General features: G+C 35.5%; 1 pseudogene; it reads left to right on the top strand.

The window, feature by feature from the left end:
• Positions 1-15747: 15747 nt before the first annotated feature.
• On the top strand, positions 15748-16286 carry LOC149238254 (putative glucose-6-phosphate 1-epimerase pseudogene; annotated as a pseudogene).
• Positions 16287-20142: the final 3856 nt, after the last annotated feature.

The raw sequence follows: 20142 nt of genomic DNA on the forward strand, positions 1-20142 counted from the left end.
GTTCTGTTACAAGGCTAGAATTATCTTCCTACCACCTTTGGGTTTTCATTTACATATGGAGATGGAAATATTACAGATTTGATTGATAAATTGAGTGTACAGAATGCTTGTCAAAAGTTTTGTTTCTTTTCTTGTTTTTTTTTATACTACTACTTTTACTATTATCTTCCACAAGCAGATGAAGGGTATAATGTTAAATTAATGGTTTTTTATGCCTTAGAAACTGACGTGCTGAAGCCATGTTAATGAATGTGAACTATGTATAGGTAGTACATCAAAGTGACATAACAGAATCTTGGTGGGCATATAACCCACATATTTTGTAGGATCATAACTTCTTCTGATACCATGTTTGAGGCTCCTTCCTAGGGTCCTCTAAGAAAACTAAATTCTCTAATTTCAAATACACAAAAACGGGAAATAATTTATTTCTAAGTAAACATTTAATCGATGATGATTTACCATTAAAATTTATTTCCTACAATTAAATGGTGAGAATTTCATTTCAAGAACTTACATGAGTAATCTATAAATAGAGGAATACATGTTCCGATAGCCTGGTTGAGATGTCCTAGAGCTCCTGATTCTGTGGGGATGTTCCTATTGCCCACTGACGGGGTCTACCTCCCAGCCAACTAGGAAGTATTTCCTAGCCCAGGAAACCTCCATAAGTTCCCTAGCCCTCCGAGCCCAAGCCCAAGTAGATGTAGTGTGTCCAAGATAAACAATACTCTCCTTCTCTCCCTTCTCCCTTTCCCCACCTTACTCTGAAAAAAAAACTCCAAAACCACAATCAAACCAAAACCAAAAGCAAGACCAAGGATCCCCCTCTCCTCTCCTTATCCTTCCCTTTTTATGTCCCCTTCTCTTCTCCACCTCAACCACCTCGCATTAATGTCATAACTACCCCCTCATCATTACATTTGATTTATCTTCTCCCAAGTAAATACGAGAGGACATTTTTGGGATGAGATCTGAATATATAATTTGGTAATTAATTGGAGAGGACCATGTCTTATCCCAAGTAAATCTGAGAGGACATTTTGGGGATGAGATATGAATATATAATTTTGAAATTAATTGCAGAGTACCATGTCTTCTTGCAAGTAAATATGAGAAGAGATTTTGGGGATGATATATGAATATATAATTTGGTAATTCATTGGAGAGGACCATGTTTTCTCCCAAGTAGATATGAGAGGACATTTAGGGATGAGATATGAATATATAATTTGGTAATTAATTGGAGAGGACCATGTATTCTCCCAAGTAAATATGAGAGGACATTTGGGGATGAGATATGAATATATAATTTGGTAATTACTTAGAGAGGACCATGTCTTCGCCCAAGTAAATATGAGAGGACATTTGGGGATGAGATATGAATATATACTTTGATAATTAATTGGAGAGGACCTTGTCTTCTCCCAACTAAATCTAAGAGAACATTTTGGGGATGACATATGAATATTTAAATTGGAATAAGTGGAAGGAGACCATATCCTATAAAAATTTAAATTTGAGGAGGTAAGTTGGCAAGAATAACAAAATTTATATCAATAATAAAATTACAGTTTCACCAATGTAGGTATGTACCAAAATTTCTTGATAATTATAAGTCAATATTTTAAGGTAATTTGAACACTAGTAAAATTTTCATGATAAGATTAAGTAGGGAATTACACTCATCGCATGCTTGCAAATCCTCTGGACTATGCGCAACTCTCCTAGTGTTGTCTCAGTGCATCTGTTAATCAGTTCTTGCAATCCGTTTATAGCCTTACTGTCACGTAGTAGCTTCATGCATGTTTCTAGGAACTTCATAAGCATAGATGGGTCAATTTCTGGCTCCGATCTATCTTTGCTTCTTGAAGTGGAGGCATCAGTGAAGTTCTTCCTAGCTTCCATGAAGGTTTCTGTAGCGTGATCCAAATCAAACTCTGGTTCTTTCGTTAGAGCCTCATGAACCCAGGTACTATCTTCAGGCTATTTTCATTTATCATCTCCTGTCATAATTCCACTTCGGAGCACAGTGTTCACATTTGGGTCTTCCTCGCGCAGCTCAGACCTCATCATCTACAGGTTTTGAGTAGGGGGAGGTTGCAGCGCTCCCTTGTCAGGCAACCTAGCTATCAGTGTGGGACAATCCTCCGTATCATGATCAAACAAGGTATAATACAAATATGATGGACGCATTGGATTCATACAATCAAGGGCATAATGTCCTAGCTCTTTGCAATTGTAACATATTAGTTATCTACAACCTCTTCCAGGTCCTCCTCCACATTAGCCTTGTCCGTGCCCCTGAAATCTAGTTCATGCCGCTCCTGTGTTTTGGTTAAGGGGCCGCGTTTTAGCCTGAACTCTATAGGTGGGAGTCCTATCCATCATCACCTCATAGCTTCTACAAGTGGACTCATCGTGTCCAACTGATCTATAAAAGTTACACAACAACTGTTGTGAATTCTATGTGTACTTCTATAACAAATGGTAGTTGTCCGTAGCATGCTTCCCTCCTATTTGACAAATCGCACACCACAAAGCAAGCACCACGCTAGTTCTTGCTTATGCCTCTGGTCTTAACGGCATCGACCCTCGTCCCACGAGGTAATTCACGAACACTGGGCAGTTGTCCTTGTCATATCCCTAACCGTTGCATTTTACACATCATACATCTTCATGCATTTCCAGTTGAGCTATATTGTCCTCTTTCAGACTCTGCATCTCAAGGCATAAGTTTTTCAATAGCACGTGGATGTGCTAAAATCCCAAGTTGTGATCCTATATTAGGGTATCATGCAGCCTCATCATGATATCCACGGCCTTTGCCTGAGTTGTTAACCTTTGTTGTGATAGCAGTTTCCTCAAATGCAGCGTTAGCAATGCTACAAACCATTCGCGGTGTTGTCCATCTATGAGAGTCATATTAGATTCACAAATTATGCACTTCTGTCTCTGATCCAACTCCCAAGGAGTCTCGCATAGTAGCATTGTGATCTCTTCAAATCCAATGATAGACTATGCCTCTCACTTCGGCCTGCTAAATTCTCTGTTCAGCGCAATTTGGATATCCATGATCCCCACATTCGGATTGTCATTAGAATGCTTAATATACCAGGTCAATGCATGGTCCTGTAAAGTGCTGACTAGCATCGCTTTCCTTATATTATCATCTATGACTCCCTGCACTTCCCATACAACCCTTATCACGAACCAAAACTGGTCTCGATCTTCATTTCCTACTCCCTTGAACACAGGCAACTTTATCATGCTTTCCATATTGACTCGCGATGGTGGCAGAGGTGGCACAAGCGAAGATGGGGATGAAGGTGGTGAAGCTATTAGTGGTGTGGGTGGGAGTGGTACATGCGGAATCCTCTACCTTATCAAATTTATTACACTCCTTAGTGAGACCTTCACGAGCTCTTCCTCATCCTGTCATAGAGTTGAAATGCAAGGGCTATTCTTTGGTCCCTTACTCCCTTCATTTCTGTAGGTTTTTCCACTTCGCGTAGCTTCGGTCATCAAGGTAATTGCATAACCTTTTTTTTACGCAATAACATTTTAATGCAAGTATTCAGAGACTTTATGTACTTACCTCGTGGTCCATTGAGAAAGCATTGCGCTGCCTTACTATAGTTGACTAAAGTATCTATCGCGAACTTAGTAACGAATCCTCCTATAATCCAACTGAGCCAGTGGTCAAAAATTCATGCAATCTTATCCTCAGATGCTTCCAATCTGTGCCCCAACTCTGGGGTCCACACAATAGGATTGTCGAGTTTCCACCTTCATTGGCTATCTACTAGCCTCGCGATCCACTAGTACAACTCAGTAGGGAAAGATGCGAAGAAAATTTTGTGGATTTCTGTGTACAGGTAGCAGTCTAACCACTCTTCTTTTGATAGTCATGGATTCTTGTTCTCCTATGCTGCAAACTCATGGATTCTCCTATCCAACCAATCTTCAATTTCCTTCATAGTTGGATTCAAATGGTACGACATCAAACATCTCTATGAAGATTCCCATCCTGGCAATAGAACCATTTGTTTGCTTGAGGGGGCCTGAGCCAGGTTTAGAGTTATTTATCCAAACAAATCCCTGTACTATTGGCCCTTTCGACAATAGCACACAGAGCGCGAACTGAAGTCTCACGTGAAGTAATATGGGGGGATGCTGGAACCAAGTTTTTGCACCCTTGAGATGTCTAAGGGGTCGATTTAGTCCAACTGTGAATACCTTTGTGTAGGTTGCTTTGCGCATTTTCTTGACCTACGAGGCCTTCGTGCCGTGTTGTATTCACCTTCGTGAAACTCTAACCAGAGGCTATCGAGCCTTCACACTGTCAGAGTAACGATTTACACTATTTTCCCAAGTTACAATGCAGATATTACTTATCTTCTTATAACAATTAGTTATCTTCGTGTGAACAAATACTTTATCTTCTATTTACTTATTCAACATATTCTTAGAAGTTCGCACAACAAATAAATAATAAACTTACAATGCATGCCCAATATACTTCAATGCATAAAATAGGAAATGAGACACAATACAATTCTCATTAATTCTTCAATCAATTACAGACTCAAATTTGCCTACGCACTCAACTGCAAACGTTCGCACGCTCAGCTACAGACTACTAGGCCTCTGCACACTCTACTGCAAAGCCTTCTCCTACTGTATGACCCAAAGACACAACTTGACACTTTAGACTCAATGCTTCCTCATTGGATCTTCTTCTATCTAATTTCTTATATGTCTTTACACTTAGAGCCTCGCTCTATTTATACAATCCCATGTTCCGCGGACCATGGGTAGAACTCTCAGGGCGACACTACATTTTACAAAAGTAAGGGTGGACAACCTTATGACTCAATTACAATTTCGTGCTCTGTGCCCACAAATCATTGATTCTTTAAATCAGACTTAGTCAAAACTTGGGCTTTATGGCCCAAAACTTGGATTGGGGGGATTCCAAGCATAATACTTACCGAGATGATGCATTTGTACTGATGATTTATCATATTTTTGGTGTTATCTCCACTGATTTGGATGCATATTTTAAATATCATAGATTTATGCTCCAACATAATTGTTATGGAATTAAGGGTTGGAGTTGACTTATAGAAAAAATCCACTGTAAACTTTTATCATGGGCACACAGGTGGCTCTCCCTAGGAGGCAAGTTGACTCTAGTTCAAGCAGTCCTTTAGAGCATCTTTGTATATTGGCTTAATATTTTCACTTTTCCTATGAATATTAGTAAATGTATATTTCTAGCTTCATCTTGGCATGGGACAATGTGTTGTAAAAGACATAGTGGGCCTGGTTGTCGTTTACTCTATATGGAGGTGATGGATGACCAGACTCATCTATTTCTTTGATTCTCCTTAGCAAAATGAATTTAGAATGGTGTATTTAATATGTTTCATTTACAGGCAGATTAGAACTACTCTTTTATGGTTGATTGTATTCGAGACTAGATTATTGAAAATAAAACATTTGGACCACTTCCAATATACATTGGGGTTTCGACCCAAGGAATGCATTACTATCCCAATATCCTTGGTTGTGATACATCCACCTCCATCCTTGTCAAAAAAGCTAAAAGCCTCCCTGAACTTACACATAACCTCCATCCCATATTCCTTTAGTAGATAAAACCCTTCCCTCATTTTCTGACAATGCCAATCTACCCTCCATCCAATATTCTCTCATGAGCCCTGTGTAAACAACCATTTCATTTAAGGATGGGGATTTTGATGCGTACTCTAACCATATTTGTTAGATAATTTCCCCCTTTTATTACTTATGGTTTCTTGAATTGGCCAACTCTAAATATACCCTACTCTGCTTCAATTATTTGGAAGGTAGCCTTTGGTTGCTAGCCCCATCTTACTGGAGATCCTTGATATGTTCCTTGAAATTTTGATTCAGCCTGATGATCTATTTTATGCGACTGAGTCAAAATATTTAGATTGCTTTGCCACATATTCATTCATGACCAAACACTATACCACTAGTTCTAGGAATCTTGTGGATACTATCACCACAATAAATGTATATTGTATTTTACACGAGACAAGAATTGTATATTTCCCTTTGGGACACTCCAAAAATATTTTGATGCACCCTATTTCTCTAAAACTCTAGTCTACTTTATGACCTTAATTCCCATTCCATGTTCATCCATGTGGATGCACTTTATGATGTTCTAGGACAACCTAATGTTCTTGTCAACTCCCTCTCATATTCCTTGTCATGTTTTCTAGGGCTTGTGTACCCAACAAGAAAGTTTGGAGATGAATGGCATCAAGGTAGAAAAGCAAGGGGGTTGCAAATCATTTATTTAGGGTTACCACTAGCATAGTCCCGCAATATGATCCACCAAATCCCTAAATTGGGGTCTAGTGCTATTTCAATTAATTATTAGATGATCATGGTGGGCCATAATTCCAAGCTAAATGTTATGGCTCTTCATATGATATTATTGGACATACTTGTCAAAAAAGCTAAGAGCCTCCCTGAACTTAGACATAACCTCCATCCCATATTCCTTTAATAGATAAAACCCTTCCCTCATTTTCTCACCATGCTAATATACCCTCCATCCCATATTCTCTCATGAGCCCTGCGTAAACCATAATTTCATTCAAGGATGGGGATTTTTATGCATACTCTAACCATATTTGTTAGATAATTTACCACTTTTCTTACCTATGGTTTCATGAGTTGGCCTCCTCTAAATATGCCCTACTCTCCTTAAATTATTTGGAAGCTAGCCTTTGGTTGCTAACCCCATTTTACTGGAGATCCTTGATATGTCCTTTGAAATTTTGATTCGGCACCATGATCTATTTTATGCCACTGAGTCAAATATTTATATTTCTTTGCCACATATTCATTCACGACCAAACACTATACCACTAGTTCTAAGAATCTTATGGATAGTATCACAACAATAAATTTATATTGTATTTTAAAGGAGACAAGAATTGTATATTTCCCTTTGGGACACTCCAAAAATATTTTGATGCACCCTATTTCTCTAAAACTCTAGTCTACTTTATGACCTTAATTCTCATTCCATGTTCAACCATGTGGATGCACTTTATGATGTTCTAGGACAACCTAATGTCCTTGTCAACTCCCTCTCATATTCCTTGTCATCTTTTCTAGAACTTGTGTATCCAACAAGAAATTTGGGAGATGAATGCCATCAAGGTAGAAAATCAAGGGGATTTCAAGTCATTTATTTAGTATTCCCACTAGCATAGCCCCACAATATGATCCACCCAATCCCTAAATTGGGGTCTAGTGCTATTTCAATTAATTATTAGATGATCATGGTGGGCCATAATTGCAAGTTAAATGTTATGGCTCTTCATATGATATTATTGGAGATACCTTAGGAGACATATTTTTCGCTAAAGGGTTAAGGGGGGATTTTGACTTCAATATCGAACCATCAACCATATCCTCAACATTTTTGTCATCAACCATATTATCAACATATCGAACCAACAATAGAGAAGACAATTGAGGTGAGGCATGGGCATCCTCTCACACCCACGTTGTTCAGGATATATATGAATCTATGAGTGCATATACACTCCACCAACTATTCATCAATAATTTTTTGGGTTGCCCCACTATCGACCAAGATGGATACAGGTTGTCCCTGCACTGTGCCTCTGATTGGCAAAATTTCAAAATTGGGGTTTTCGATGTCAAAATTTTAATTCAAGACCGACCATGCATTGGAAGGCCATTAGTGCAATATTAAGACATAAAAAATGAATGATTGACACAATACCAAATACAATACATACACTAAGTTTTATCTAAGAAGGTATCTAGATGCTAATTGATCAAGTTCACACAAAGAGAGAAAGGAAATGTCATGATACATTCTTCAATTTGTAATCAAGAGAATTATATTGGATAAGGGAGAAGTAACATTTATTTTAGATATCATTTTGGGATTCAACTGCGTTAAGTAAGTCATTCATATATGACCATTTCCATGAGAGGTAGTCGTAACTGACTAATTTCTCATGATTTTTGAATAGTTCACTTAGCACTCATTGCATCGGGTGATGCTCACAGGGGTGAAGAAGTGGGATTGAAACTAGTGAAATGAATCACATAGCATCAATCATCACTTCCGTGGCTTGCACCCAGTAACCAGGACTTCCCAGGAGGTCACCCATCCTAGAACTCCTCTGGCTCAAGCGCGCTTAACATTTATTTTATTTCTCATATACAAATGAAAAATTATGAAGCAATGTCAAATGCCTTTCGTGAAGTAGTGTTCTTGTAAGTGGTGTTAGAAAGCTGGCATTGTAGGCAAGACCCTCACACCACACTAGATTACGTTAACCAAAGCATGTTAACCATGTCGAGTGATCTCAAAGTTCATGAGCATGTTCAATGAGCGACCATAAATGAGGGGTGTCAGAGTGGCTAATAATCATAGTTTATAGTGGATGATTGTCATCGTACATAACAACCGTGGTCCAAGTCATTTGTTTGGTGCCCAATGTTCGTGAATCATTGTATTGCATCATGGTAGCATATATTTCATTTTTTAAAGCAAAATTATATGGAAAATAAATTAAGTTATGTCTCATACAAATGTTCAATACTGTTGCGCTGTGAGTGGTTTGCATATTATATGTATCATATATCTATAATCACTTATTTCAAGCCTACTTTAAGAAATAAAGTAAGAGGTGCAGGACCTTGCCATAAGAAGGACTCCCACCAACTCCTCTCCTCATAGCAATCTTTCCAACATTAGCCCATCAATCAAACACATGCCCTCGTTTCTCTAGTTTGGAAACCCTCGGATGTATCTGATAATGAACTCCTACCAACCACTACTTTAAACATCTATTGAATGCCTTTGAATGGTATGTGTAAATGATTTTGACTGATTCCTGGAGAGGTGTTGTTGGGCTGCCAAATTAACATACATTTTCACTCCATTTTCGCAATTATCCTCATTTTGTCTTCTCATTTTATCACATTATCATTACATAACCCTATATTTCCATTATCATATGGGTTCATATTTTCATTTTACAAAGTTATTTATTTTATGTATTTAAAGTGAATTTATGATTAAAAGTTAGAAAAATAACATATATTTTCTTATACCTAAAGGTGGAATGAGTTTGGTGACATGAGTCAGTGATTTGGAAGGTTCCAAGACATTCTTGTGTGGCCTCCAAGACTCAAAATCGAATTCTCTTAATGATTTGAAGGAGATTTTTGATAGGGGTCAAGCATATGTCATGGAGAAAAATCATGGATAAATGAATATGTGTCTCATATTGGTTGTAACCATATCAAGTCTTTGTGGATCTAGGAGGGATTATTGGATCTCCATTAATGAGTTAGTTTCTTATGTTTTTGTATAAATAGGAGTACCTCCTTCATTCAAAGGCAAAGAACTCTTGGAGAATGTATCCTAATTTATGATGGAATATAATAAAGTTTTCTTTCTATGGTTTTAGATAAAAATTGTCTTAAGGTAGTATATGAATTTATGGAATAGTTTGTCACTTTGGCCTTAAGAGAACTTGTTAGGCCACTATACTACTAGTGTAACCACTTATTGTTATTAGTACAACCCCCTTATTATATTGTTGTACCCATGTAGTCCCCATATTGTTATTATTGTGCCCCATAGAAGCCCACTATTATTATTATTGTACTCTCATATTATTATTGTTATGTCGGCTCTGATTATATTATTACCCTTAGACTCCTATATATAGAAAGGAAGTATCTTCATTTGTATCATGCAAGAGTTGTTCATTTGTGTAATGTAAAGGAGGTTTCCCCAAAGAAGAGGCCAAATTCTAAGGCGCTGATCTATATTTTCTATCTTTTTGTGAGCTGGTTTCATAACATTTGGTATGAGAGCTTTGGATTCTAGGGTTTCGCTGCTCCAAACAGGTCATCGTGGAATTTGCGCTATAAATTTTCTTCTGCGACGTTTCAAACACTAAAAACCAAACCCATTTGGGCTGAAATCGTTTTGAACCTCGGGTCCAAATTTCAGAGCTTTTCACATTATATTTGTGGAGATATGATCTGAGGACGTTTTTGTAGACTCCCGAATTACATTCCAAACACGTGACCTAGGGAAAATCCTCATAACTTTTGTTTTGAGGATCAGATTAAAATTTCATCAGAAGTTACAGAAAGAGGACGGACTATAGTTTCCTATGTATATTTTTTAGATCCAAAGGTCAAAACAGTGATACGTGGCACTTCATAATTTTTCTCTTCTAGAAAGGTATATAATGAGGTCATCTTGAGAGATTGTGGATAACTCTTTCTCGGAGAATCCAATTTTGATCAGACTAATGGAATTGGAAAGAGGACGTAGAGAGATACCGCAAGAAGAAATTTTAGAACTTGTAGTTCTGAAATTACAGAGTTACAGTCGTTTCAACCTCGAGCTCCTAAAATCAAGAAAAGGCGATATGAGGAAGTTTGATGTTAAGGATCCAGTAAATTGGATACTATAGATGGTGCAATATTTTGATCTACATACAGTGCCACTGTTACAAAAGGTATGTAATGCATATTCATATTTAGAACCAGATTAATTTTTATGGTATAAAAGGCTTTTTTCTCGTAAACAGCTTGTTATGTGGTCAATTTTTATGGAGGAAATGATAGCACATAATGAGGATACAAATAGAAACACCTTCTTTAGAGAAACACCACAACAATTGGAATAAAAAAGAGTAAAAGGGCTTTGTTACAAAGTGGAAAGAAAAATTATGGAAACAAGGAAGTCTACCCCTCACAACTATAAAGGTGGAAGTATTGTTTCTCCTAGCCTTCTACAACCTACAAGGGTTACATTGATTATGGACAGGAGGAAGAAAAGGATCAAGAAATGTCAAAAGAAGAGTATATACACTAGGAACCAACCCCAGAGAAAGAATAAATGAATCCGATCATATCCTGTGAAGAATTGGAAAGAATTACTACTCCTCAATCTCTTAGGATAGAAGGACATATCAAGAAGAAAAAGGTTCAAGAAGTGAAAGACCACATCAAGAAGGAAGAAATGAATCTGACCATATCTTGTAATGTAATGGCCAAAAATACCTCTCCTCAAGCTATCAATATAGAGGGACATATGAAGAAGAGACATGTTCAAGAAGTGAAAGATCACATAGAGCATCAAGAAATGAACCTGACCATATCTTGTAATGCACTTGAAGAAATTACCACTCCTCAAACTCTCAAGATAGAAGGACATATCAGGGAGAAAAAGGTTCAAGTAGTGAAAGATCACATCATTCATCAACAAAAAGTTCTCCAACTATTAAAGGATAACGCCACTTTGGTGCAGAATCAAATGAAACAACAGGTAGATAAAAATCGCAGTGAGAAAAGTTTTGATGTAGGTGATTGGGTATTTTTACGGCTACATCTCAAGGAAGCTATTTATGAGAAGGAAATGTTGGCAATACCACATGCACTTAAGAAATGGTGACCTTGCCCAATGGGAAGACACTTCAAGGTAAAAATGGATCATGATAGTCTTAAATACTTTTTAGAATAAATATTATCTTTAGAAGAACAAAAAAAATATGTCACAAAAATGTTGGGTTATGACTTTGACGTCATCTACAGAAAATGGAAGAAAAATTTTGCTACAGATGCACTCTCAAGAAAGGATGAGGATGTGGAAGCATTGTTTTGTGCTATTTCTATTATCCAACCAGATTGGATAAACAAAGCAAGGGATGAATGAAAGGAGGACAAAGAAGTCTAGACACTCATTCAAAAGTTGCAGAATATCCCAATTCAAACAATATTTCCAGAACTTGAAGAGGAAGGAAAAATCATATTGGAACTTGGAGCAGTCATAGAAACAAGAACCTGAAAGATATGAAATCGATCAATTTCAGATTATCTCATCATGTGGAAGAACATATCTACTGAAGATTTCACATTGGAGACAAGAATTTTAAACAGACGCATCAAGAACTACTCAAGCGTTGAGGACAACACTTTCTGAAGGAGAGGTGCATGTTAGGCCTTTATAATACTAGTGTAACCCCTTATTGTTATTAGTACAATGCCCTTATTATGTTGTTGTACCCATGTAGTCCCCATATTGTTATTATTGTGCCCAATAGAAGCCCACTATTATTATTATTGTGCTCTCATATTATTATTGTTATGTCGGCTCTGATTATATTATGACCCCTTACACTCCTATATATAGAAAGGAGGTCTTGTCATTTGTATCATCCAAGACTTGTTCATTTGTGTAATGTAAAGGAGGTTTCCCCCTCGAAGAGGTTAAATTCTAAGGTGTTGATCTATCTTTTCAATCTTTTTGTGAGATGGTTTCATAATAGAATTGAGCTCACTCTAAAAGATCAAAGTAACATTTTATTTCATTATATATTTATTTCATTACAGATTTTACTTTCAATTAATTACATAGATGTTTGAATATTTTTCGTTATTAATGAATGAATTTTAGCTAAGTTCTAATCAGCATATGAGGGGACAACCAAGAGTCTAAGTTAGGGTCTCCTTCTATTTGGTCTGAACAATAATTAAAGTTCATTTCCTTTTCTTTATTTGAAGCTATTTTTGAGTTTATGATTTGATTTAATGGTAATGTTGTTGGAATAGAACTGCGAGGAAGGATAGCCAGGACCTCCTAAATTAGGATTCTCTTCTCTTACTTTCTTTGCATCACATATTATTGCTCTCTATTTTCTCTTCTTGAGGACAGTAGCGTGAGGAAGGACAACCACGACATCCCAATATAGGAGCCTCTTCCTTCACTTACTACATCTTGAATGAGAGACTTTTTAGTTTTCTTAGCTTAGAGTTAGTTGCCTACTCCTGCATATATTTTGCTGGCATCATCACAAGATTACAAGTATCCTTGGTTGATAATTTAATGAAAATAAATTAAGGAAATTAAATTGCCCAACATTTTGGCGTCGTTGTCGGGGATGGTGCTAAAGGATCAGGGATTATAAATTTAATTCAATACCAGTATTTTTCTTTATAGAAAAGCTAACTCATGTTGAAAAGATAACTTGGTGATAGCAAGATCTTAGTAACATGGGGAAGCAAACTTAGATGTAAGCTAGTTAGGAGGATTGTTTAGGAATCGTTTTTATATAGGGTTAATTGCATTTAGGCATTTTCATTTAAGTTTATTCTCATATAGAAAACATAGAAATAGAACACAAATCAAAAACCTTCATTTAGTTAAAAGAAAAAAACACACAATAAAAAGGATGAGTATAAGTTTGGAACAAATCGCTTAGATCTTAGCAAGTGTCAGGATCTCCTCCTCGTGCAAAGAAGAGATCTTGACAGCAGCCAAAAGACTAACTACTTCTCGAGAAGAAAACAATGAATTAACATTCAAAGAATCGTATATATCTAATGATGAACAATTATTTGAACACGAGGTTGAGGAGGACGAAGAGAAGTTGTAGCATGATCGGAATAACAGTAGAAATCGCGCCTATGAAAGCCTTATCGAAAGGTGGTTTCGATGGTTTCAATCAAGTACAAGGTTAGATCAATTTCTTTTTTATTTCATTAAATCACACTCATAGAAACTAGATTAAATCATCCTAGTATATTTTCATTTTAAAATTGGTAAATTGAAAATGAACATATTTTTACTACTATTGCGTGAATGGTTACATCGGAAACTTAATTACACGTAATTGTTTGTAATTTTCAATTAGCATAGAGTAGGTAGGATGCTATTTTCAATCTCAAATATGTATGCTCTCCTAGTGCGTTTTCATACCATCTCGAGGATCCAAAAGTACAATGTTTATAAATGTTTTCAATGTTTCAATATAATTGTCTCCATTTGCTAAAAAAAATTATCCTAAATCAATAAAATAATCTTAAGTTGTTTGAGGGTTTGAATAAAATTTTAATTCTTCTTAAAAAGATTTTGATTTTAAAAAAATATCAAAATGAAAAAAATTAGAATAAAATTCAATTTCTTTTAAATAGATTTTAATTTTAATAGAACATAAAAATATAAAAAAAATAGAATAAAATTCAAATTCTTTTTAAAATATTTTTATTAGAAGATAAAAAATATTTAAAAGGTAATTTAGGAACGAAATTCAGTTTGTTTTTAAATGTTTTCAAAATAACATTAAAAAAATCATTAGAAATTATTTTTTGTTACAACATAAAAAAAATAGGAATAGAATTATTCTTTTAAATAAAGTAAAACAATAAAACAATTAAGAAAACAAAACACATAAAAAAACATTAAAAATAAAAAACAAAGATAAACCAAACACAACAAAAATAAATAAAAACAAAAACTATATTATAAACCAAGACACATAATTTACTTTAAAAAAGAAAAAGAAAAAAGCCTTTCATAACGAACAATAAATTTCTCTATGATTATTGCCACGGCCCAAAGCATTAAAAATCCTCTTCCAATTCACGACAAATTAAGGAAGTTCTCCATCTAAGATGAACCTAAGATTGGCTAACATCTGTGTAAATATGATCTCCAACATATAGAATTTCATCTCCATGGATGCCCAAAGCCGTTTTAACGATTTGCGTACTACCACCAGAATATAGCCCACCTAGCCGTACCTTGAAACATGGGCTCATCAATCCATCTTCTGTGACAACCTCGTACAAGGGATGAGGTATTTGAAAAAAAACTCAGGTTTCTTGGCAGAGCCAATGACCATCTCAAAAATAATTCATGTCATTTGAAATTTTTTATTGAAAGCATAATTCATTATTTTATTTGTGTAGTGATGAGAAGAAGACGTTTTACAGCCTCCTTCTGATCTAAAAGTGCCAGTGGCAGTTGGGCAGATCCACTCTTTTGGGTAAATTGTGGGCTCAATTACAGAGAAAATCTCGGGCATGAGCAATCTTCACCGTCAGAATCAGCAATGTAGGTGAAGTCGATCTAGCCAGTGAGGAAAATTAGGTTTCTGTTAGCAAAATATGGAAAATATCGGGCCAATTCCTCAGTCTAAAATCGAGCTTTTGTTATAATCACTTGGAAAGCTGTGGATAGTGGGTCAGATATCCTTGCTATTATGCTTCCTCTTATAGTGTGAGATCATCCATTCTGGGCTATTGATGCACACAAAGTTGTGTACGCAGTTGTTGGACCACGGACATTGCAAGAGGAGTTTCAACAGGCACTTACTCATTAAGCCAAAGGTTTGAAAATTTTTATTGTTCTGCATTTATCCAACATGGCACTCACCATTGGAAGCATGCTTTCCATGACACCTTGCAACATGCTCAACAACAGAGTAATGTAACTCCAATGGTATGGAAATTCTCTCCGTATTCCGTCCTGTTACATTCCGTTTCAGTTTCTTTACCTTTCTCATAATCCGTAGTGCGGGAGCCTGCGCAAGCTTTTGTTCCTATGTAAATGCGTTGATCGATCCTCTAGTTTTGCACCAGAAATCCTCCAGTTCAACGTCGGGAGGATCGATATGGTGTTAAGGTGCTTTCGCCGGTTTATTTTTCCCTCGCAACTTAGGTTAAATTTGGTGCCGATTTGGCTCTTAGAAAAAAATAAGGGTTTCGCGGTCGAAACTTGAGGAGTGTCACTGCAATCCAAGAACTTCAGCTGCTCAAGTTCGAAGAAATCTCACAACCATAGCTACCATGGGGTTCAAGTTGAAAGTCCCTTTTCGAAGGAGCGACAAAATGATGGTGGATCTCGTTAAGGATTCCAGTGGATTGGAGACGGCAAAATTTACGGATCCTTGGGGAGACTTCGCTCAGGTGCTTTTATATGGTGGACAAGTTATATCATGTAAAATGAACCTGACGAAGAACTGTTGTTTGTGAGAAACAAGGCCCTTTTTAAGCCACCAAAAGAAATTAGAGGAGGGATACCCTTTTGCTTTCCTCAGTTTGGTGGTTTTAGATCACTGGAACAAAATGGCTTTGCACGGAACAGGTTGTGGGCAATTGATAGCTACCCTTCACCACTGCCGGTTGTAAATAATGTGTCAACTGTTGACCTTATTTTGACTCCCACATAGGAAGACTTAAAGATGTGGTCTCGCAGTTTTGAACTACGGCTACGAGTGTCTCTAGGTCCTCGGAAGCTGACATTAATTCCTGGTGCGAGGAATGTTGATACTAAGCCTTTCTTTTTCACGTTTTCTGTGCATACTTACTTATTAGTGTCATAAATAAGTGAAGAGTGAGTGGAGGGTTTGGAAACTCTTGACCATTGATGATAAAATCTCTCGAGTATGGGGTATATGTAAGGGGCTAAACGACATTCCACCAGATATGCAGTCCTGGCCTTGGTATCAGCTCGACAGAAATCGCTGAGCCTTTTGTTGTATAAGCTTTGGTGCGGTGTTAGGGTTTTGGTATACTCGACCAATCACAATCCCATGCCCAGCTTTGAGCTCCTCGCATCTATTTCTAAAAAATCTTCTACGGAGACCTGAGATTCCAAAAATTGTTGCACTAGTTCAACGTGATAGCAGATTTGAAGAGGAGGAGAATAGCAGATGTTCTTAGATTTAGTATTTCTATGTAATGTTATTTGAATTTATAGTTCGTTTTCTTTTATTTTTACCTTTATTCTAATTTTAATTTAGATTTAGATTTTTTTTTTTGGTCAATATTAGTTTAATTTAGTTTGACCATTTTAGATTTTCGATTTTTTTTGGGAGTTTGTAAATTTAATTAATAAATTATTATTTTAGTTAAAAAAAACAAAATAATTTAAATAAATAAAAAAAAATTAAAATATTTTTTTGTGATTTTGTTATTATTTTTTTTTATAACAATAGGAAAAAAATTCTAGTTTAAATAAAAAAAAACAAAACAAATAAATAAAAAACAAAACAAAACAAATAAAAAAGATTCAAAACAAATTAAATAAAATTCAAAACAATTAAAAACAAAAGCAATAAAAAAGAAAAAAAAAGTTAAAATCAAAACAAATAAAATAAAATAATAAAATCAAAACAATTAAAAAAAATGAAAATTTTGCAAATGGACATTTCATAACTCTTCAAAGGAATTTCTGCGAAAAGGCAACCATTAAAAAAAATTCAATTTTTTTGTTTTTTTTTTTGCTAAGCATTCATATTCATTCTTGCATTTTATATCTTTTAAAAAGCTCTTATAGTTTTCATGCAGGGTTTGCACTAAGCTTTTATAGGTGCACATACTATCCAAGTTCATGCATACGTGATCTCTAGAAATCACATTTATCATTGAAAGCTTGAAGGAGCCAACTTTTTAAAAGAATTTAAATTTTATTACGCATGTCATGACATTTGCCGCTACACAGAAAGCTTTTGTGTCATGATATGTTTACCCACACTTCTCCTTCAAAGCCTCATCAATCATCCATGTTAGATTCCACTAATTCATTTCCTTATCCATCATGACTTCATACATGTCTACTTTTGTGAGTCGCATACATTTTCGTCTTCTTTTTAGTTCATCTTTTGGCCTCATGAATAAACTATCCAGCACTCTACATTGCCTTGTTTTTCTTGCCATAAAAGCTGTTTGACCATAACATCTTGTATATATAGTCCTAGAAATCATTTTGTACAAACTCGTGTTGATTGATGTGGTATTCCTTAAGGCCCACTTTTCAACAAGTCTTGACCCATCGACCTCACCACCTTATGTGGGACAAAGACTAGAGTCATGATTAGTACTTTGAGGCTTGTATGCCTTAATGGCAAGTCTCCTCACCAATGAACAATGGGAATACATTAACAACCATTGTTTGTTGGATCTTGTAAGTGGCTTGACGTCATCTCATCTATTTGCACTTCGCAAGATGTACTTGGGTACCTTGGCACTCATTGACATTAATGGTGAGTTTGCCTCGCAATGTTTAACGACATTCACCAATGGCCAATAATCCAATGACTTATTTCCATTTTCGACATCGACACATTTATTCACATGGAAAGAATTTTGCGACAATATGGAACTACATGAAGACTATAGGATTCAATAGCACACTCAACAATATTTTAGACTTTCAAACAGATTCAATAGCAGTAATAAAGGATCCACATTCATGACTTCATCCATCATGTATGCAAATTCTTCACTCTTGTATTCTTCATTCCATGATTCAGCAGCAGGAGCTACACTTGTCTGCATATACACAGTTTGTCTACTTAGGTATGTAAAGGTATGTTTTCTTCTAGCTTTTTATCATACAATTCCCTTAAATACTGAAATTATAATTTTTGGAAAATACTTCAGCATGTTCATTTTCATACGTCATATTCACATTCATACTCCATTATCACCTTTCAGATGTCATATATGTCCTTTATACACATGACGAACATACTTTTTCCAAACAACTACTATTGCATTATGACCCAAACATTACATGTTTTGAAAATAATGATTGAAGAATGAATGGTTGATTAAATGTTTTCAAAGTCTTTTGATGCAACACAAAAACAACAAAAGTATTTCTACACAAGAGCCAATACAAATCAAATTTTGGCTGTCACACAAGAACCAAACAAAATAATATGTTGCAATCAAATCTTTTTCAGAAAGAAGACTTTGCAAAAAGTAACAAAGTTGTCAAAAAGAGAATTATGCGAAGTTAAAAAAATCTATATCAGCCAAAGTTCATATAAAGGAAAGAAAATGAAAAAAGATTAAATCATGATTAAGTGAACCAATGCAATAGATTGAATGAGGACATGCAATAACTTAAGTTGGGGGGTATGTTGGGCCGCCAAATAAACATACATTTTCACACCATTTTTACCTTTATCCTCACTTTGTCACCTCATTTTATCACATTATCATTACATCAACCTATATTTGCATTACCATATGGGTTCATATTTTCATTTTCCAAAGTTATTTATTTTATGTATTTAAATTAAATTTATGATTAAAAGTTAGAAGAATAGCATGTATTTTCTTATAGCTAAAGGTGGAATGAATTTGGTGACATGTGCGGGTGATTTAGAAGGTTTGAAGACATTCTTATGTGGCCTGCAAGACTCCAATTCGAATTCTCTTGAAGATTTGAAGGATATTTGGGATAGGGGTCAAGCATATCTCAGGGAGAAAAAGCACAGATAAAGGAATATGTGTCTCATATTGGTTGTAACCGTATGAAAGATTTGTAGATCTAGGAGGGATTAGTGGATCTCCATTAATGAGTTAGTTGCTTATGTATTTGTATAAATAGGAGTACCTCCTCCATTCCAAGGTGAATGACTCTTGGAGAATGTGTCCTAATTTATGATGAAATAGAATAAAATTTTATTTCTATAGATTTAGATAAAAATTGTCTTAATGTAGTATGTGAATTTATGGAATAGTTTGTCACTTTGGTCTTAAGAGAATTGAGCTCAGATAAACATTTTATTTCATTATAGATTTATTTCGTTTTAGATGTTATTTTCAATTAATTACTTAGATGTTTGAATATTTTTCATTATTAATCAATGAATTTTAGTAGAGTTATAATCAACATATGAGGGGACAACCAAGATTCTAAGTTAGGGTCTCCTTCTATTTGGTATAAACAATAATTAAATTTCATTTCCTTTTCTTTATTTCAAGTTATTTTTGAGTTTATGATTTGATGCAATGGTAATGTTCTTGGAATAGAAGTGCAAGGAAGGACAATCAGAACCTCCTAAATTAGGAGCCTCTTCATGCTTTTTATACATCACATACTGCTACTAGTTAGTTTCTCTTCTTGAGGATAGTACTGTTGGGATGGACAACCATGACCTCTAGAATGTGGAGCCTCTTCCTTCACTTATTGCATCTTGAATCAGAGACTTTTTTAGTTTTCTTAGCTTAGAGTTAGTTGCCTACTCTTGCATATATTTTGTTGGCATCATCACAAGCTTACGCGTATCCCTTGTTGATAATTTCATGAAAAGTAATTTAGGAAATTAAATTGCCCAACATTTTGGTGTTGTTGTCAGGGATGGTGCTAAGGGATTGGGCATTAGGAATTTAATTCAATACCAGTATTTTTCTTTATAGAAATGATAACTCATGTTGAAAGGATAACATGGTGACAGCAAGATCTTAGTAACATGGGCAAGTAAACTT

Source organism: Pinus tabuliformis, chromosome 8, assembly GCF_031772625.1.
Source record: "Pinus tabuliformis cultivar Carrire ecotype Pingquan chromosome 8, CPIR1, whole genome shotgun sequence".
Taxonomy (NCBI): Eukaryota; Viridiplantae; Streptophyta; class Pinopsida; order Pinales; family Pinaceae; genus Pinus; species Pinus tabuliformis.